Source organism: Dysidea avara, chromosome 2 (assembly GCF_963678975.1).
Source record: "Dysidea avara chromosome 2, odDysAvar1.4, whole genome shotgun sequence".
NCBI lineage: Eukaryota > Metazoa > Porifera > Demospongiae > Dictyoceratida > Dysideidae > Dysidea > Dysidea avara.
The window spans coordinates 47511578-47518743 of record NC_089273.1 but is presented as its reverse complement, the minus strand read 5'-3'; positions in this window follow the sequence as shown (position 1 = coordinate 47518743).

Below are 7166 nucleotides of genomic sequence, written 5' to 3'. Positions count from 1 at the left end.
CATAATGTTATTATTGCAGATTTATTATGTATGTGGTTTAACAATGTAACAGTGCATGACTGCTGAAGGAGTTTGGGTGTCAAAATATTCACATCCAAGCTTTGAAAATCCAATTTTTGTTTCCAGGGCGTATGCCCCAACTTGGCATGCTTATGCATGCTGCTAAGCATTACCATACAATGTCAGATCAACTTTGACTTTGATCTGACATAATGTCAGATCAATGAAGACTAGTTATAATCCTCTCTGCCACCACTTGTCATTCAACTCGCTTCCATCATCCACATCATTTCAACATAGTCACAATAGCTAACCACTATATTACTACAGGCTACAGGGTGATTCCCAAAAACTGTTCAATTGAGTGTGGAACTTTTTACCTATCTCCACAATTGAGGCCACCACATTAGACTACATGCTTTTTGAATTAGTTGTGTAATTTTAAGTAGTATTAAGTAAGCTAGCAATTGTTATTGCTGAATCAATCTTAGGCAAATCAGCTGAGCTGCATGGCTGCTCAGTAATTTGTAATAAAGAATATGTTGAAATCATGTATGTATCCTATTTAAACAGTTTAAGGGTTTTAGAACAATCAAAACAAGACCACTGTATTTATGAAATGAGAAGTAGCTGTATCATAGATTATTGCTGGTCATGGCTTCATCTTTAGTTCTATGTATTAATATTAGAATCAGTTATAGAAATAAATATCTTCAAGCATCTGGAGGTGACCCCTAATTTAATCAAAACAGTGACAGACAAGAGAATATTGCACCTGTCTTTGGTAAGATCAGAAGTTAAATACTGTTCAATGATATGGAGACCAAACCTTATCAAGAATATTGTGCTTATTGAACAGATTCAAAGGAGAGCTACAAAGTTTATTTTAAATAAGGAACTAAATTTTACTACCATATTGTATACCTTTGAACATAGCAAAACTATTTTGTGCTAGCTGAAGTCATTTAAGTATCCCTCTCCTTCCTTTGATGTTACAAACTACATCACCCTAGCTAATGGAATCACTAGATTTTCAACAAGTGGTAAAATGAATGGTGTTCGGAACAGTAGTAATATGTATAAGTAGACATTTCTTCTTCAATAGAATCCCTCTATTGTGGAATGCCCTACTCCCAATTGATTTACCGTATCTCTATCTAGAATATACAAATTTCATGGACACATTTTTATGTAACTGTAGACATTAAAATCTTTGCACATACCATTTTGTATCCCATATAGTAGATGCTCCAATACTCCCTAACCCCCCCCCCCCCCCCCCCTTAAGTAGCGATTCCGGGAGAATTTTAAAATTAATGAAAATAATTTTTATTTAGTATAGCCTTGTGCAGTACTCCCTGAGGATCTCATAAACACTTAGTTTTTAAAAATCCATTATAGGATGGTAGAGTTATAAGCAATTTTGTCCTTCAAAATAGGCAAAATTTTCTCCGTATCTTTCCATTGAAAAAAGTCCCAAAAATGGCACAATTGAACAAATGCTTATAACTGAGCTTTGCAATAACATTTTGAACTTCTATTTTCTGCTATAAATACCTTAATACATGGTAGGCACTGGCCGATTATGCCGGAATAATTAAAAGCATAATAGATTACCAAAAGCATCAAGCATAATGCCAGCATAATAGGCTAAATACACCGGCATATTATTGTTCAACCTTAGCCAAACCTCAGAACTTACCATTCCATTATTCTTCGAGTGCCAAAGCTCTGAAGGTAAGAATGCACTAGATTGATTAGACGATTTGTCCCGCAGAGACAGCCATTATGTGGCGCTATCATAATACAAATACAATAATTTTTATTGTTGTAGCGCTAGTAACCAAGTGCAATGGCAGCTGGCTCAAGCAATTCTGCTACTGGTGTTTTAACACAGCTTAGTGAAGCTTCTAGTTCATCCAGTGATGAACAGGATGACGAAATTGATGATACCGTTAGTATCATTTCGTCTACTTCAGGGACAGGTTCTACCTCGACCTGCTCGACGTCAAAGACAAAGTCAACGAGAGAAGCTAGGAGATTATATGATGGAGATAGTAGTAGTAGCACAACTATAGACTCCACCTCAAAGAAAGCTCCATCTTCTTTATTGTCAGTATTACAGCAAGCTAAGACATCAGATTTAAGTCGAAAAAGAATAATTCGTAACAATCTACCACCAAAGGGAAAGAAACGAAAAGTGTCTACTGCTTTATCTTACAATCTGAAAGCAGTGAGCCCAAGAGATAGGTGTAATCAGTTTTCTAAAGAATACTTTACTGTGCCTAGCGGAAAGCTCTTTTGTGGATGCTGTAGAGAAGAAGTGTCACTTAAACTTAGCAGCATAAAAAATCACACTGATTCTAATAAACACAAAATGAGCAAGGAAAAAGAAGCGAAGAGAAAAGTAAGGGATAAAACTTTAGCCCAGCAGCTGCAAGTATATGAAAATGAAGCCAGTCCCAGAGGAGAAACTCTACCTGAATCACATAAGCTCTATAGAATAAAAGTAGTCACAGCATTTTTGAAGTCAGGAATACCACTACAAAAGGTTGATGGACTTAGGGAAGTTCTGGAATGTGGTGGATACAGGTTGACTGATGCAAGAGGTATGTGTGACCTTGTGCCATTTGTTCGTACCAAGGAAGAAAGTAAGATTAAGGAAGAACTTTCCGAAAAGTCAGTATCTGTTATCTTTGATGGCACCACCCGGCTTGGTGAGGCATTTGCTATTGTATTACACTTTGTATTAGAGGGAAAAATTGTGCAGAGGTTGGTAAAGCTTCAAATGCTTGCAAAGCCTATGAATGCTGATGAACTAGCTCGTGAAGTGATTAGTGTTTTACAAGTTACATATGGAATCAACTCAAATCAGCGCATGACAGGGCATCTGTTAATGGTGCTGCCATGCGAACTATAAAAGTAGTGTTTCCATCACTTGTTGATGTTGGATGCTATTCCCATACCATTGACTTGGCAGGAGAAAAGTTTGATGTCCCAGTACTAGATGAATTCTTTCGTCTGTGGATTAGCCTGTTTGCTCACAGCTCACGTGCAAAAATGAACTGGCGGACAACAACAGGGATTTCTGTAAAGCCTCATAGCTGCACAAGGTGGTGGAGTAGATGGGAAGTATTGCACCAGGTTTTTAAATATTTTGGTGATATAGTTCCATTCTTACAGAAAACGGAAGCATCACATACAACCACAGTCAAATTGCTACAATTATTTTCTGATCGGCAAAAGTATGAATATCTGCAGCTTGAATTAGCTGTGGTCATTGATGCAGGTGAACCATTTGTCAAGGCTACTTACAACTTAGAGGGAGACGGAGCTTTGGCATTCAAATGTTATGAGATTTACACCAGCTTGCTTACTGCTGTCGAATTACAGCAGTATCCCAATCTTTGTGCTATAGCCAAAAAGTTGTCAGGTAGTGTGCATTCTTTGCTTGACAGATTTATGAGCTATGGAAAAGATAGGGTTAAACCTGTTGTCCAGTATTTAAAATCCAAATTTTCGAATGAGCTGTCTACTAGCCTATCAATTTTTAAAGCAGCTCGTGTCTTTGCTCCATCTAAAGTGAAAGAAATGGCACCAAATGTTAGCATGGTTACTTCACTATCAGAAATAGCATTTCTCAATGACCAAACAATATTGAACAATCTGAAGTCTGAGCTTCCACAGTACATAGCAAAAGCTGCAGAAACATCACCAGAAGTAGATGTAGTGTCTTGGTGGGTTGAACATTCAGATGAATTACCACATTGGTCAGCTGCTGCAAAGATGGTAGCTCTTATTCAGCCTTCATCAGGTGCTGTTGAAAGGGTATTCTCAATTTTGACTGACACTTTCAATACACAGCAAGATTACATCGAAGCATCCCTCATGCTGCAATACAATTACAAATAGAACTACTGAAGTGTGCTACATATCAGTATGCTAATGTATTAGTACTAACTTAATTATATCCATAAATTTTATACTTGTACTGTGGCATAATTGATATTTATGAGCATAATATTGGGCATAATGGGCTATTTTTTTGAGCACTGCTCAAAAGCATAATAGGCAAAATTTTGAGCATAATAGGCCGGTGCCTAATACATGGACCACAGTGTAACCTCACTTGTAAGACCCTCTGAATAAACGTCACCTCCATAGAAAGCCACTAAATAGTTGCATGCATTTAGCATCTTGCAGATGGCAAAACAGCATACACATGATGAAGTGTAAACACTCTGTACCAGTCACCTCCACTCAAAAAGACAATGTGCATGCAAAGCAAGGAGTTGTATTGTTGATTTATAGCTGCTTATATGATTATTTTGTCTCTCAATGTACAGCTCCTTGACAGCTACCAAAATGGTGCATCAAAGAGATGAGCTATTTGTGGTGCAAATTTGCTGACTTTTAGCATAGTAACATTGAAAACCACATGAACAAAAATGCTCACCTTGATGTAACTAACATGTGCTGGGTTGTTTCTTGCAAACAGAACATAACATTGTGGTGGCTATATTGCAAAATAATCTTATAATTGGCATAAAACTCCATACAAACATATTTGTAGCAGGAAACTAACTGCACCATTGTATTCTTTGCCCCCAGAAACCCTAGAAACGATCCAATTGTTTGATTAATTGTCCATATGGCAGCGAGATGATTGTGCCAACTCTCCAATGGAGGATTCACGGAGAAAATTTTATGCAAAATTTACGGAATTCCGGAATCGCTACCTTAAGTAATTTTTATAAGTAGCTAAGTAATGTAATTTTTTTCTTGTAATGGAAGCTAGCCCAGAGCTAGCAGACCTTCAGTACTGTACCCCCTATTGTAATTACCATACACCTGTATGCAGTACTGTAAGTCATAATCAACTAGGCACCGGCCTATTATGCCCGAAATTTTACCTATTATGCTTTTGAGCATTGCTCAAAAATTAAGCCTATTATGCTCAAAATTATGCTTTCAAAATCAAATTTATGCTCTAGAAGTGACTGTTTTATTAGAGTATATCAGCCTTTCCTGACTGCTCTATTAGAGTATCTCGATCTTATTTCTGCAAAGTGTGAATAACCAACAAAGAAACGGTTTAATAAGTTGTATTACGTGTTTTTGATTATAAAATGCACTAATAATACAATTGGCAGTGAATATTTGCTTTCTTTCAGGCACGCGTATTGCGCATTTAATTAATTTTTCAAACATCGTCCCTATTATGCTGGCATTATGCTTGATGCTTTTGGCCACCTATTATGCTTTAAATTATGCTGGCATAATCGGCCGGTGCCTATAATCAACCTTGAGTTCCAACCATATTTTGCAGCATTTATGCTGTGCCCTTTAAGGTAACGGTATAGTCACGGGCAATCATTCAAAATTTTGAATGCCTATCGAAACTTTTTGAGAAGCCCATAAAACCAGTCTAGCATCATGAAAAGTTTACAATGAAGGTGAAGCCCTTCATATTTAATGCTTTTATGTAGCTACAGTGTAGTTTATTACAGGTGGAACACTACAATTTGTTGTAGCAACACAAGTAAGCCAGCCCGTACGCGTAGAGTAAGGCCAATGAAACTTGATTACCAGTTTCTCGCTCAGATTTTTGAAAATTTGATGCGGGCGGGTGGTTATTATTCATTGTTCATTATGCACAACACACATCCAAACATGAAGATTTCTGCCAAAAAACAGTGAGATCTACATTGACTACTCTTGCATTAGCTAAAGTACTGTTTGGTGTACGTTACTAGACATACCATTAGGGAGAGGAAGTTTCCATAACACGGAGTTAGGATATTACTGTGTACTACTGTACTCTAAATGATGCACATTTTCAGTAGCATTACACAGTTAGGCGGTTAACTCATTGGAATGATCTGAGTGATTGGAGTGATTAGAGTGATCTGAGTAATTGGAGTGATCTGAGTGATTAGAGTGATCTGTGTAATTGGAGTGATCTGAGTGATTGGAGTGATCTGAGTGATTAGAGTGATCTGAGTGATCTTAGTGATTGGAGTGATCACTCCGATCACTCAGATCACTCAGATCACTCCGATCACTCCAATCACTCAGATCACTCCAATCACTCCGATCACTCAGATCACTTCCGTCACTCAGATCACTCCAATCACTCAGATCACTCCAATCACTCAGATCACTCAGATCACTCCAATCACTCCAATCACTCAGATCACTCCAATCACTCAGATCACCCCAATCACTCCAATCACTCCAATCACTCAGATCACTCCAATCACTCAGATCACTCAGATCACTGCAATCACTCAGATCACTCCAATCACTCCAATCACTCAGATCACTCCAATAACTCAGATCATTCCAATCACTCCAATCACTCCGATCACTCCTATCACTCAGATCACTCCAATCACTCAGATCACTCCAATCACTCAGATCACTCCAATCACTCCCGATCACTCCAATCACTCAGATCACTCCAATCACTCAGATCACTCCAATCACTCAGATCACTCCCATCACTCAGATCACTCATATCACTCAGATCACTCCAATCACTCCAATCGCTCAGATCACTTCAATAACTCAGATCATTCCAATCACTCTAATCACTCCAATCACTCAGATCACTCCAATAACTCAGATCATTCCAATCACTCTAATCACTCCAATCACTCAGATCACTCCAATCACTCCAATCACTCAGATCACTCCAATCACTCAGATTACTCCAATCACTCAGATCACTCTAATCACTCCAATCACTCAGATCACTCCAATCACTCAGATCACTCCGATCACTCCAATCACTCAGATCACTCTAATCACTCAGATCACTCCAATCATTCAGATCACTGCAATCACTCAGATCACTCCAATCACTCTAATCACTCAGATCACTTCAATCACTCAGATCACTCCAATCACTCCAATCACTCAGATCACTGCAATCATTCAGATCACTGCAATCACTCAGATCACTGCAATCACCCCGATCACTGCAATCACCCCAATCACTCCAATCACTCAGATCACTCCAATCACTCAGATCACTCCAATCACTCCAATCACTCAGATCACTCCAATAACTCAGATCATTCCAATCACTCCAATCACTCCGATCACTCAGATCACTCCTATCACTCAGATCACTCCAATCACTCCAATCACTCAGATCACTC